The following is a 15,342-nucleotide window of genomic DNA, read 5'->3' on the forward strand; positions in this document are numbered from 1 at the left end:
GACTTTCTGCCTCTTCCAAACAGGTCCGAAACTGAATCACTTTATCCACATGTATATTAATCCAGATATCTGCATGACATATTAGCATTCTCTAATCTAACTTTCCTGGCAGCCTATCCTTCCACATTGCATGCAACTTCCTGAAAGAACAAGGAAGCAAAGGAAGAGCTCAGAAGAAAATGTGCAGCTCAATACACAGCAGGATACAGATGTAGGCAACACCGGAAAAGAACCCAGGAAAAACAACAGGCATTCATGTCTCACTCTTTCTCCCAGGCTGTAATCCTGGAAGTATTGCACTACAGTTACACAAGAATGTTTTACAAAATGCTATTTCCATGGGGAAAAAAAAGTACTCTTTTCCTGAGAATCGAAACATTATCATTTTCTTATAAAACCAGAATGAAATATATCTAGCAGGTGGAAAATCCCTCTGAAATAACTGGAAAAGGCTTGTTGGGGTTTTTGGATGAATTTGAAACTGAATTACACTTATGAATGACTGCAGTATATTATGAAGGAAAGACCAGTTCAGTGTTAAACTACACCACAGAAAACACCTGTTTGGTCTAAAAATTGATTTTCTAATTGTTTCTGTAACAAAATCAGTCTGATAAAATGGATCTAGAAACATCAAAATTTCAGCACAGTAGATAGTTCTCATTTTAGCCAATTCTTCCACACATGCACACAATCTTAGATCTAGCTTTAAAATTGGCTTACAGTTGACTGTATGGTGAGAAGGCGAAATCCAAGGTCAGCCTGGCAGTGCTCTCAATAGCCCTGCAATGAATACCTAGTTTTTGTTTTGCTGTTCACCATAAATATAACAGTATGAAAGAAAACTAGTGAAGCAACAGTAGAGGTCTGCGTGGATTGCACACTTGAAATGAGATTAATAGATGAAATATAATTAAAATGCCATCACAAAATTTCACTGTCTCCTATGCTGCAGCATATTGCTGTTGGCAATACAGAATGCCAAGTGTACCAAAACTGTATCTTACTATAAACTGCAGATTTTTTGTGTGCTAGATGCACACAACAGGATGTTGTAAAGCATAACAGGATGTAGTAAAGATGCACCTTCAGCTATACTGCATAAACACCCTTAGAACAAACAAACAAACAAACAAATGCCTTAAATGCCATCCAAATTGCTTGAATACATCATGATGCTCCAGATTCTGTTAACACTAAGCCTTACAAAGAGAGATGGGAAATATGATGTGGCATAACTCTGCACTTAATCAAGGTGAATCCCTCTTTGCTGATTATCAAGTGAGGATAAATTTCCTGCTCCACTCTCTATCCTTATACATGAAGATACTGTGATTGATAACATCTAAAACTGTAATAAGAAAAAGAGATTATGTTAACTGTTGCTTAAGAAGTTTCTTTGTACCAAAGAAACAAACAAATCGAAGGCTTTAAAAATCAAAGGGCAATTTAACGTTGCAGTTCTGCATGAACACAGAAGGACTAATAAAGAGCTGCCTCCTCTTGTTGCAGGTAGATCACAGAACTCTCACTGTTTCGAGCATGTCAGCAGTGGTTTCCTACCACCACCACCTTATACCAGCCCTGGGAATACTTGGCTGGCTAGCTTTATCTTCCAAACTAGATTATAGGCTGCCTGTGCTAGCTCTATTATTGCACCTGAGACAAGCGAAATGCAAGGCAGTTATGCTTCTGGGAAGAAAGCATTCAACACACCTGAATATGCAAGGTCTGTTTTTCATATGTGATGTGGCTCTTTGGGTTTCCAGCTATCTGGAATAGCGAGCCAGAGCTCCCTCCCAGACTACAGTGGTCCTCGATTGTATAATGGAAATGGATTTTATCTGGCAGAGAAATTAAGCTAAATACAGAATGAACAGTCTACATCAGAGAACTCTGAATCAGGACCCAGAGCAATAAAAATCCTGATACACTTGACCAAACTGAAAATCACTTCTCACACAGAGGCTGCCTGGGGAAATGTCTGAAGCTGCAACACTGCATATGCCTGGGGAAGCCAATGATCAACTGGATCACACTGTAGCAAGAAGTATTTCTGACTACAACGAAGCCAGAAAGTGATTTGCAGGTGAGAGGTAACAGTGACTGTCCTGCAGTCCCACAAGACACTGCATGGGCATTGCAAGAGTCCCCTGAGCAAAGTGTGTGGTTCACTTCAGGTGATCCCTCTGATCTTGCCCCTCTTTCCCTCCCGTACACACTGGCTCACAAATGAGGATGTGGATGTCCAGGAAGTTCAGTACCACCAGCTTTACTGTTTGGCATTTGATACAGCCCTAGTTTGCCCTAGAATTCTTCATGATCCTTGTGTGGCCACCCTTATTTCTACAGTGTGTTGAGATACATGCCTGGCCTTATTTTGCAAACCAATATATTTATTTCAGTCAATGTGATTAGGAAATAAAAAAGGAGAAAGAAGGAATCATGCCAAAGAATGATTTTCTATCTAACCACTCAATACTGGGGATCCACACTTGATCAAATAGATGGAAGCTATACACAGCAAAAGATAGGAGCAAATATTAACCAGCCCCAGTTAACTTTTGACACAAAACCCAATAGTGTTTTGCTTGAGGTTGCAGACTTAATTCATTTTTGTGAATGTGTCAAATTAAGATGCTTATAATGTAGCATTGTGAATACAGCCAGTGCAAATATCACCAATGGCATTTTTAAGTGGTCCAGTTTGAAAACGTGACCCTTAGAGACTTGATGAATAAAATTAGTCAACTCTGTAACTTTAAAATAGCTCTTTTCTAATTAAAGTGTGATGAAGCCTATCTAGCTTGGGATGCAGAACGCACAAGCAAACCAATTAGAGATAGTGGCAAAAACAAAATGGTGTCACAAAAAGATTTACCACATCAGTCCCTCCAGCAGCTGTACCATTTCTGCTGATAAAGGTGAAAACAACAGCTACTGCTGCAGCTAAGGATGAAGCTAATGTTAAGCTGACAAATCAACTTTTAGAGTCTTGGGAGATTCAGCAGAGCTATCAAGAGGCACAAAGGCTACTAATGCTTATGTCATACTTCTCAACTCTCATATTTTACCCAGGGGATGCCAGATTTTTTTGGCTTAAAAATTTCTTGATTTTTGTATTCTCCTGGGCAAAAAATCAAAGAGAGCCATTAATTCAAGGAGAATTTCACATATCTTGCTGCTTGAGATTTTTTTTTCCACAAGACTCACACTGTTTGAGGTTGGGAAGTATGCTCTACTTTGATAATGACACCCTGAAGGATAGCACTGGTAGAAAGATGAACAAACATACAACAAAATCCTAGCTGCTGTTATTCAGTTCAGACATGCACTACATGTCGATGCTTGAATTCAGGTGGAGAGACCACCATATATCATCACAATGCCATTCAGGGAAGACTACATAATAAGATACAAAGAACAATTCAGCTGCTATTTGAACCTACATAGGGCAGAGAAGAAAACAGATTGGTCTGACTCTTGTAAGCAAGCATACAGCTAGTAATAATCTGTCAAATATTTGCATTCCTTGTCGTAATCTGGTTCACCACTTCTTAGAGGACGTGAATACATTCTTACTTGAACAAATCTCCCTGTCTGCCTAGTGGTGAGCATCAGTAGCAATGGGAAGAGACAAACAGATAACGATGCTACAATAAGAAAAAGCAACGATTTTTATGCCAGGCTTTCCTCGCATTGTTCCAAACTTTCATATCTCAAAATCCTGTGAGGAAAAAAGAAAGAATTCTTTGCAAAACCTGAAGTTCTAGACAAAAGGTGAAAGTCAAGCAAATGTTAGAGGACAGACCAAGGTCTTGTAAGTAAAGTATTTCTTAGGCTAGGTTCAAATTGACCCCAAAGAATACAGATCCTTTGTGGTCAAAAGCACATGCGTTTGGGCACCTGAGGGCAGAATTACTAGATCTTCATAGAATCATAGAATAGTTAGGGTTGAAAAGGACCTTAAGATCATCCAGTTCCAACCCCCCTGCCATGGGCAGGGACACCTCACACTGAACCATATCACCCAAGGCTTCGTTCATCTTGTGCGTATTATATATTACCAAACCAACCAGTGTACTCTCTATTTATATTCAATCATATTCCAAGTGACAGAATCTTAGAAGCATAAGATGAGTAGTAAAGACCCGGACTTTAAAAATCTACATCTAGCTTTAAACAAATCTATTCTCCTTTGCTTCAGTTGCAAATAATTCTCTAGAGAAACAGTATGTGCCTAATGCAGATATTGGTCAGAAATTCACATGAGCTTTAATACAGAAATACAGATGCAAAGTTTCAGGACTCAGTATCCTATTGTAGTTCATCTGCAAAGTTCAGATCTGAAACTTAATTCAAATTGTGTGTGGTTCTTCAAAGCCACAGATTTAATTCAAGCTTAGCTGCAACATTATTATTATGAAGAAATAATGATTAAAAGACTAAGTTAGCCAGAGAAATTGGGAAAGATGTAAGGCAAAGCATAATTTTAAGACGTAGGTAAACATGGAAGAATTATGTCTAGTTAATTACATGCAGGAGAATAGAAATAATATGAGTTAGGAGCATGATATTATTGAAGGTACTAACACCCAGTATTATATTATAGATTATATGAGATAAGTTGAAGAAGAGTAGAATCTTTACAGGTACAATCAGAAAAGGCTACAGTTAAGTGACCACCATACAGTCTACCATCAATGGATGTGATATGAAAACTGGCTGTGCTTTAGGAAACAGCACTGGGATGGTAGTTGAAATCCTGTCTAATGACCACTCAGTTTTTCAGGGAAGGCAGGACAAAAGCTGACAGAAGGTTTTCTGAATCACTGAATCAGCAATACTTGCAAAACACAGTGAAAACATCTGCATTTGACATAGGATGATGCAATCATAACGGAGGAAACTTTTGGAAACAGGGAACCATACTATGGACTTGGTGCTGGAAAGAGGAGCTAGAGGGGGAAATGTTCCTAAACCCTTCAAAACTCAGAAATAAATTATAAATTCCCCAAATTAAGATTTGATTTTCAGCCTGCAAATAACAAGAGGGAAGACATCAGAAGACATATTACGAAACATCCAACAGAAATGCATGTCTAATTGACTGAGGCCATTCTGCCTTTATAAGGCAGATACCTGCATTGCTGACTTCGCCTTACCAAAGACATTTTCTAAACCTCTCAGTTGAAGCAGCACACACAAAATACAATCTGTTTTTTCCTGGGGCCAGCGTTTTATTTTTTTTTTTCTGGGCTCTGAAAGCATAGCTGTGATACAAATCTACATCTATGTGTGCCTGCTGCATTAGTGATCATACGCAATGGCCTGTCTGCTGTGCGAGATTATGGGGATACTGCAGGCAGGGGGCAAGGGATCAGCCAGGATGTGTACAAACTTCAAATTGCTGGCTACACCCCTGACTGAAGTCTACATAAATTATGTCCACCACGTTCCCATCATTTATTTCTTTTGTCATTCCTTCAAAGAACTCAGTCGTATTCTGTCTGACAGGATTTATTCTTGGTAAAACCATTGCTGATCTTCTTTTAATAACCCTTTCTCCTATAAATACCCAGCGCTTTCATCCCTAATGATTGATTCTCGTATCTTAACTTTCAGCAATATATCTGAGGATAGCTATTGAAAAGCAAGTTTCATCTGCTAAGGCAAGTATAAAGATGAACTCAGGTGGCTCTATGCTTAAATGTCTATGTATCTATTTATCATCTGCTAAGGTACAAACAGCTCATCATTACAACAGCAGCCACTGAAGACGAAAACGGTATCCTTTGCTCCGTCAGTTCTAAGGCAGGAATCCAGTGTCTGGAAATACCAGTTAAACTTATTTGAACATGAAAAGGAAAAAAAAAGAAACCTTTATCACAGACATTTTTCTGTCAGAAAACCATTTTCCACCCTCTCCATCAATACATGTCTACTACAGCTAAAACGCATGCTGAAAAATGCAGTTAGTTTGTTCTAATACAGACTCTCAACCTTTATAGTTTCAAGAGCCAAAATATACTGGTTTCCCATAACTGATTGGTGAGATTTTATGATAAAATTGCAAGTAGTAATTGAGGCCGTCATATACTGTAGTATTCAATTCAGTTAGTTACTGAGTGGTTTATTTCTTCCTGTTTTAAAACACAGAGAAAAAAACATGGCTCTTGCTGATGCAAGTTTGCATGCCAGTGTCCACTCCAGAACTAGCTAATGCAATTCCATGTCAGTATTCTGTAGGTCTTACTATCACACTGATGAAGAAACTTCAGTTAGTCTGGAACTCAGCTGCTGAAATTTTGACTGACACCATGCATGAAAATCACATTACCCTGGTTGTAAAAAACCTTCTCTGGCTACCTGTAAAGTACAGGATTATGTGTAAAGTCCTAGTTATTAACTTACAAGTCCTTAAATTGACTTGGGTTTGAATACCTCAGAGACATTCTGGAACCATACATCCCCAGTCGTTTTCTTTGGTCTCAGTCAATTGGATTAGTTCTTTTTGGCTGAAGACATTGAGCTACAGGGCATTTTTAGTGTTTGCTCGCTCCTCATGGAATTCATTAACCACGGAGGTCAGACTAGCTGACTCTCTAACACGCTCGAAATCTGAACTTATGGTATGCATTTTCAGATTGTTCATTAGGATGTACAGAAGTTATATGATTGTCTCTATTCAGTGTCTATAGTCTTTTCACATGCGTACATACCCATGAGTGCCAGTACATCAGAGCTAGAATTAGTCTTGTCTCATTATTTTTCCTCTATGCACTTCAAGATAAAAGCACTCTGTATTATAGCAACTTTTCCCAATAACTTTGCAGGGATCCCCAGAGACTTGGCAGATGGAATCCAATGCTTAGACAAGACATTCCTATTTTTAAAGCACGTCTGACAACATGATCTAGATCAATATTTCCAGGAAGCACAGCAGGCGAAATGGAGAGCAACGCTCTTTTTAAGTTTTTTGAAGTCTTTCATTCAAATATGATGAGTATTTGCTTTTAAGATATTTATGTCTTTCTTTTTCTCACCAGTACACACTCAAAGAAGCTCCCCTGGTTCCAGCTGGTGTGCACCACAGTAAACAAGCACTGAATTCAGACATTAGATCAAATTAAGCTCTGACATAAATAATTAATATGACTAGAAGAGACCATATTTTTTCTGTACTAAGGCATTCTTATGAACCCCTATGTGGTGTGACGATACTTACATTCCACAGTGGTGCTGGAGGTGGACATAATCTGAATTATAAAGGCATAACAAAAGGTAGACTAATGAGATACGCAGTCTAGCTGTAGTTGATTCGACCTCTCCCTGTGTCCTAGGGGAAAGTCTTAACTAGCTATAGAGAGGATGGTGCAATCAAAGGAAGGAGGCACGGATGCACCTAATCCACAAACGTGCTCCCTATATCGGTATATCACATAAAGAACAATCCCCTATCAGCAGCGCATGAGTAACTGTGTCTTGAGCTTGCATGCCAACAGTTATGGGTAGATGTCATCACTTTGAGAAATAAAAGCTGTTTCTATAGACATGCAAGACAGATTGGTGAATTTGCCTGCTTTAAATTAGGCTGAGTGGTTCATGATGGTGTAAGGAGGAGAAAGATATTTTAATAAAACCAGCCAAATCAAACCTTCCCTGCCCAATCGACTTCTCACAGAACAGGTTGACAGGGTATTAAAAGCTGTTCCATTGCATTCTGCATGTGAAAAGGGTGTCTAGCATCTAGATTTAATAGAGCCCTAAATAGCTATAGATAATTTATTCTAGTTATAGCTTTAAGTTCTGTTTCTTGGAGAATATGAGTCTTATAAAAATGGTTTCCATGCAAATCAAAACCAGCTGAAAGCTTGCCAAGGCCAAGATGTAATTTAAGATGGCATTTAAGCTGCTCTGTCTTTTCTGTCTCTGGAGATATCATCATAAAATAAAAGAATTCATCAGGTAATGTTTTCTTCATTATTCAGCTGCACAATTCTGAAGTGAAAAAGATAATTAGACATACAGTGCTGTCGACACATAGTTTATGAAGAGATTCTGATTAATTAGCTATGGTAAAAGGTTTTTATATAGTCATAATTAATTTATATTTCAAGAAAAAAGGCAAACAGACAGTACACAGATTTTAATATTTCTTTCCTCTGATAGATTTATCAAAGTAATCCTGAACTTCTGTTGAACCTACTGCACTTCATTGTTACTTTATAAAGTGGGAAGCAGACATCTAACAGCACAACTAATATTGACTTTCCTTGGAGTCAGACAGCTTAACACTCTCACACCATTTTGAAAACTGCTCACCAAGACACACCTTGGTCTGGAATACACTGAATCAGCAAGGCAAAATACAGATCTAACACACAAGTTGCCTTCTAAGTTCTATCATACTTCCTTCTACCAAATTGACCTGATTTATAGTAGGACTGAGGTCAAAAGGTGAGTATTCCATATTTCCTTTACTTCTGCACATTGAGTATTAGCTAAAAGAGTTAGACATATTGTCTTCATATATTGTCATGTTAGCTCTAGACTCCTGCTCACACTCAAACCCCAACTCCCCTAAGTGACCTCACAGGCTACGTGTTGATTTATGCTCTGGTGAGCCAACCAGCGAAGCACACAGAGAGAGGGATGATGCAAACTCAAGAAAATCCAAGTGTGTAGAAGAAATGCAACTTGTTCAAACCATCTGATACAGAAAAAGTGAGCCTATACTCAGGCACAGATAACAAAGAGAAAGCCACAGAGACTAACTTGTGCATCTTTAGGAAATTACTAGCAGGGATTAATTTAATCCTAGCAAGAGAGATGAAAACCTCACTGTTTTCAGGTGTATTAGCCATAGCACCTATGCACTATGATATAAAGTTTCATTTTTTTCTGAAACAAACACATTATGAATTCATGTTTGGATATGAGGCTAAAGGTATAAATACACAGATACTGATCACAGTTTGCTCATTTTAGTTAGTCTGAGAGAGACCCAGTCTCTTCTTGGGACCTTCATCAACAACCACTGGAAAGAGTAGTTTATCCAATATAATTTGTCTGAGCCATTTGAAAATGCTCAGGTGGCACTTCAGCCATGGCCAGAATTAGGAAGACTGCCAAAACCCCCTGTTTCTTCTCTTTTTTTTTAGCCAGAAACTTAGTGATAAAAAGTAGCTTAAAAATCTTAAACTGCAAGATCCCAAGTAATGTCCATTCAATTTCCGGCTAAGCTTATTTGATGCAGTATATTACTCAGAATGATTTAGAGCTATAAAAAAAGGTTACAATAGTGAAGATTCCTGAATAAATAATTCTCAATTAAGTGTTAGCACCTAATTATATTAACTTATAGTAATTACTGATTCAATTACGAAATTGAAGATTAACCTGAAAATGTAGACTGGCTCATTTATTTTTATGATAGCTATACACTAATAGCACATGCAGTTGGGATTCTCTAGGCACAAGCAAGGTAAGGGTTATTTTAACACTCGTTTTGGTTATCTTGCAGCACTTGATGAATATCTGACTAGAATACCTACTGAACTGTGTCTGACACCATGTTGTATTTATTATTCTATAGTCTCATGTATCTTGCACAGAAATAGGGGAAGAAATAGATCTCGATATTTATCACCTCTGTTTATGGTTTGTATTTTTTCCAGCCAAAATTTGCATGGGGTTTTTCATGTCAGAATCTGATTTTTATAATAACTAAAAAAGCAAACATATTTTCCAATACACTCATGTTTGGATTTTGTCTCAGTAACAAGAATGTTGGAGAATGCTTTCTGGCGCTAGTTTGGGTAGAGAGGGGAATAGCTTCAACTGTCAGCCCAAATGATTTCAGTTTAGCATTTAGGGAAATCTTCTGACTATTGAGGACAGTAAGAAGATACATTAAGGTGAAGACATAAGTAAAGCTTCCTTTGCATCAAAGAAAATGGACTAGATGAACTCCCGAAGTTCCTTTCACACTTCCGATTTTATAAAGGTGTGGAAAATAAGGCTTTTGGTGGTTTGATCTCACATGTAATCTCATGATTCAGATTTTTCAAAAATGCAGTGAAATAAAAGAAATGGAAAGAAAATTATTATTTTAGTATGTTTAGCATAGCAGAGTAACTACTAATCTTCCATATTTTATGTGACTAAGGAAAGAGCTTCGCCACAGATTTGTACTTCAAAATCACATGACTAAAAATAGAACAGCATGCCTTGGTATCTTAAACAGGTAGTTTCTTCCAAGTCAAGTTTTCAGTGATGATTTACTTACTGGGCTACTTACAGTAAACATCATGATTCTTAACTACAAGGATAACAAGCTGTATTTGTGCACGGTGCACATCGTGTATGTAAGAAGTAACAAAGCAGTAAAGATTACTTCACGTGTACAGATTATGTATTATTTGTTAGTGTGTCACTTCCAGTACTCTTTCTTTTCCAAGCAAAAGTATAAAAAACATGTGATTAGCTATGACACTTTATGTGTTAGCTTTTACCCAGATAAACGTCAGATTTAGATAATCCTATGGGATCTCTGCTTCAAATGCCTAGAAACATGACTCTGGAAGTTTAAGAAAATATATACGTACACATTACTGAGATTAGTATACCAAATAGTACAGTCCTGCAATAATAATGTACAGGGCAGGATTGAGTTTAACAACCATCTCCAAACATTTCCTATGTGAATTAGTGGAAGCCAAGTATATGGTAAAGGGGAGTGGATTATTCAGTAAAGAGGACTGTTAAAGATATCATTTCTCCCTAATCCATCTTGGTTCTAGCATGTTTTTAAATATTTCAATCTCAAGTACGTTTGTATCTTTCAGGAAGATAAAATACAGTAGTTACAAAAGTAACCACTGTGGATAATTCTTTTTATTCCAACACATGGGCTTTTGCACAGGTAATTGTTTTTTTTTCTCTACCATTCCTTTTTGCTTATATTTTGCCCATTTTAAATATGAAATATCTATAGAGTGTTCAGATGAATAAACATCAGTATGAATACCACTGCTGTAAAGGCAAACCATTTTTCTGTTCTATGAGCTCCTACAACTGATCAACATTTTTGGCTAATCATGGGTTAACAGTCTGCAAGCCTTATGAAGTATCCTATTTATTAGACACACCATTCTTGGGAACTGAACCTTGCAGGAAAATTTTGTCCTTATTCCTCAGGCATTCAAATCCCTTTCCAAAATTATTTCAGCTTTTGAATTTTGTCTTTTAAGACATAGTCAAAGTGACACTACCTTAAAGGGAGAATTTATGTCTTTCAGAGCATCTCAGACATACAAATAGTTTTAAGTGCATACTTACCAGGAGGGCTGCTGTATATCTAGATCTTACTTCTTCATCACATAGCATGTTGCTATACAACAAAGCAGAAAATTCCAGGCGCTGGCAATTTGTGCTTTTGATTTGCTTTATTCATCAGAGTCTCAAGCTGGAAAAATAAAAGGAATTTAAAGATCATAAAAAAAAAAAAACTAAAATTCTCTGTACAATCTCATTTGAGTTTTGGAGAAAGTCAGATTGAGTCATGTTTAAACAGAAACCTGTCACTACCCAACACAATTTAAACAAATTACATAGGAGTTCACTGTCTCAGCACCACTGTCATCTCACTCTTTCCACTTCTGACTCATTTACTGCATGTTTCAGTTACTTAGAAGACATACTGTATCCCTCTGCATTCTCATAAACATTATTTCAAGAATTATTATGAAGAAGGTGGCAATTTGAGTGTATGATAGGACCATAGCAGAGGCAATCCAGCTTTCCAACACGAAACAGAACTTGACACTGGATGTGTAGAAAAAGAAGTGTGAACCACAAGGTTAACTTTATACTTGAATCCTCCCTATCCCATTGCTGCTAAAATCTATTTCTTGCTGATGGTTAACTCACAAATGCAAAAATTACACATTCACATATGCCAGCTACACACAGCTGCATAGATCTTGCTGCTGATCCAACCATCTGCAAAATGCAGCAGCCAGGTAATGAAGAAATCCATAGCACTCTCAGGAAATAATACTTCATTTGCCAAGTACTGCCTGCAACTTAAAAGAGGCATCCATTCTTTGGGATTCTTATCTACAGCACTGGATTCAATTTGGGACCCTAAATGGACAGGCCAACCAGTTTTAGTATTTCTGAGTTTCATCAAGAGCCTGATGCAAACCAGACTGGTTTTGATTCATATACCAAAACAGTCAGGCTAGAAGAAACAATTTCACTCATAGTTATCCATAATAAAACAGCGGGCAGCAAGAAAGGTGCAAACCTTAAAAAAAACCCAAAACAAAACAGAAATCCACATCAGACAGACTTCTGTTGTGTACACACAGTCCAATATATAGAAAATATGTGATTGGGGTTTTCTGACACTTTGAAATATATGTAACTAGATATACTAAGAATGTAGAGAACACTAAATTTAGAATTCAGAGTACTCAACACTGATTTACTGGGCCCTTATCAAAACATTCATTTCCTCAGCAAAAAAAGAAACAGACCAAAGCTGTGCAGTTTTGAAGAGGAAAAAAAAAAGAAAAGATGAAGAAAATATATTGGGTACTTACAAATGATGAGCTGTTACGAGATAAGGGATGATACAGATGATGTCTTCATCTCTTAAACTACATTCATCTATTGGAAACCAGCTCTCTGTAAACTAAAAATAGGCAAGACAACATTTAATGAGAAAAGAATAGGATTCTGTCTACTGTAAGTATAATTTTTTCAAACCATCCCAAACCCAAAGCTTTGGGAAAATCAGTCTTGAAAAATAATGAGAAACAATAAAACTATGGTTTAAATGTGCTAGATTATTATGATCTGCCTGACACTATCTATGTAGAATTACGAAGACATATTGTCCAAAATGCTTGTTGATTTACAACCATTAATTCATCTTTTATTTAAACAAATAATTGCCCCTGAAGTGTTTATTTCTAATCAAAGGCTATTTGGGATATTTAAGAATAAAATAAATAGCACCCACTTAACAATGTGTGCTCAGTAGGCTCTCATCCTCCAAAATACACACACCAGTTACCTTACCTTCTTTACAGACCATGCTATCGCAACGTGGGTCTACAGTTAACAACATGGCATGTCAACTTCCACTGCTGATACACAACCTCTGCTTCTGAAACCATCAGCACATGACAGTACAGTGTAAGTGTTTAAAACAAAAGGGAAGAAAGTGTCATATGTTTAGGGGGCAAACAGAACCATTTAACTTGGAATTTGATTGCGATTAAGTACTGGGGTTTACAACCCAGCTTTTATTGCATTCCCTTGGTATCTTGATGGTTACCATCTTTTAGCTGTGCAGTGGACGATAATGCTTGATTGGGTAGCATGAGAGGGGTTCTACAGAATGATTAAGCCTGGTTTTTTATTTGTTTTTTCTTAATAAGAAAGATCAAGCCTTCTTCTCCAAAATACACATTTGGTATAGTTAAGAGGACAGCAGTTTCAGGGTAGAGGTAGCTAAGCTGGTTGCAGCAACTATAGTATTTAGAAGCTGCTCACACTACGTCCATTCAGGATGTCTCCCCCTTTCAAGGCATTACCAAGCAGCTAGCTACAGGCAGTCCTCTGGGTGTCTGACATACTGCCTACAGTAAAATGAGTTGATTATTGTAACTTACAGAGACCCAACACATTGGAAGGATCTCAAGCTGGTCACTTAGGGTATCCATACACCATGGTAGCCCAACAAAGGCTATGACAGGATGCACTAATGCTCTTAAACACAGCACAAGGCATTGCTGCTAGAATACATAATGATTTTATGGTTAACAAAGATTGTTTTATGACAGAATAAATTGTGTTTTCTTTCCTTGGTTATAAAAGAGGATGTGAGAATTCCTGGGTTGCTCCAAAAATGTAAAGCAGGATCAGCAGTAAAGGATGTTGAAGCAGCAGCGTTTCCCTGAGAAGCAGCCAACTTAGAAGTGGAATATGGATTAGTGTCATCAGGAGCAGCAGCAAGAGCTGCACAGGCACTCTGATGGGGCACTTCCCTCGCACATCATTCTGCAGCTGTACAGCTGAGCCACTCTGAAAATCACAGCTGAAAAATTTTGTCCAGAACTATCAAGCAGATTTGCACCTTCTCTACGCTCTGCATTTTACAGCTTACTGAATAAAGATGAATGAATATCTTATGCAGCAGGTGTAATTTTGATCTCTGGCAAAGGATAAAGTAGCTCCACTACTGCAAACAGTAATGGTATGAGCTAGAGTTTGATGTGCCACACAGTATCGTTGCAGGAGTCTGTAATCTCCGGTTGGATGAGGAAATAAAAAGCTCTTTTTAAACAATTCAGTCAAGCTCTTCCTCAAATTCTGCTTTATTTGTGAAAAATGTAGCTGGGAACACATTCTGATATGTCCAGCTGGAGACCAGTAACGAGTGGTGTCCCTCAGGGATCGGTGTTGGGACCGGTCTTGTTCAACATCTTCGTTGCTGACATGGACAGTGGGATTGAGTGCACCCTCAGCAAGCTTGCTGATGACACCAAGCTGTGTGGTTCGGTTGATACCCTGGAGGGAAGGAATGCCATCCAGAGGGACCTTGACACGCTTGTGAGGTGGGCTGATGCCAACCTCATGAAGTTTAACCATGACAAGTGCAAGGTCCTACACCTGGGTCGGAGCAATCCCAGGCACAGCTACAGGTTGGGCAGAGAAGAGATTCAGAGCAGCCCAAGGAGAAGGACTTGGAGCTGTTGGTCAATGAGAAAATGAACTTGAGCCGGCTTCAGTGTGCGCTCGCAGCCCAGAAAGCCAACCGTATCCTGGGCTGCATCAAAAGGAGCGGGACCAGCAGGTCGAAGGAGGTGACCCTGCCCCTCTACTCTGCTCTTGTGAGACCTCACCTGGAGTACTGTGTGCAGTTCTGGTGTCCTCAACATAAAAAGGACATGGAGCTGTTGGAACAAGTCCAGAGGAGGCCACGAGGGTGATCAGGGGACTGGAGCACCTCCTGTATGAAGACAGGCTGAGGAAGTTGGCGCTGTTCAGCCTGGAGAAGAGAAGGCTGCGTGGTGACCTCATAGCAGCCTTCCAGTATCTGAAGGGGGACTATAGGGATGCTGGGGAGGGACCTTTCTTTAGTGACTGTAGTGATAGGACAAGGGGTAACGGGTTCAAACTTAAACAGGGGAGGTTCAGGTTAGACATAAGGAGGAAGTTCTTTACTGTAAGGGTGGTGAGGCACTGGAACGGGTTGCCCAAGGAAGTTGTGAATGCTCCATCCCTGGCGGTGTTCAAGGCCAGTATGGACAGAACCTCGGGTGA

At 38.5% G+C, this 15,342-nt stretch overlaps 1 long non-coding RNA gene across 1 annotated transcript in view; it reads right to left on the bottom strand.

Moving 5' to 3' along the window:
- Nucleotides 1-12,726, bottom strand: part of LOC134172195 (uncharacterized) — a 37,336-nt gene extending 24,610 nt beyond the window's left edge. The window contains exons 1-2 of the long non-coding RNA XR_009967865.1: nucleotides 12,612-12,726; nucleotides 11,344-11,470 (exon numbers count right to left, since the gene is read on the bottom strand). This is a non-coding gene — a long non-coding RNA (uncharacterized LOC134172195). The remainder of the gene's footprint in view (nucleotides 1-11,343; nucleotides 11,471-12,611) is intronic.
- Nucleotides 12,727-15,342: the final 2,616 nt, after the last annotated feature.

Source organism: Pezoporus occidentalis, unplaced genomic scaffold (genome assembly GCF_034315485.1).
Source record: "Pezoporus occidentalis ecotype Australia unplaced genomic scaffold, CSIRO_AGI_Poc_V1 ctg45, whole genome shotgun sequence".
Classification (NCBI taxonomy): domain Eukaryota; kingdom Metazoa; phylum Chordata; class Aves; order Psittaciformes; family Psittacidae; genus Pezoporus; species Pezoporus occidentalis.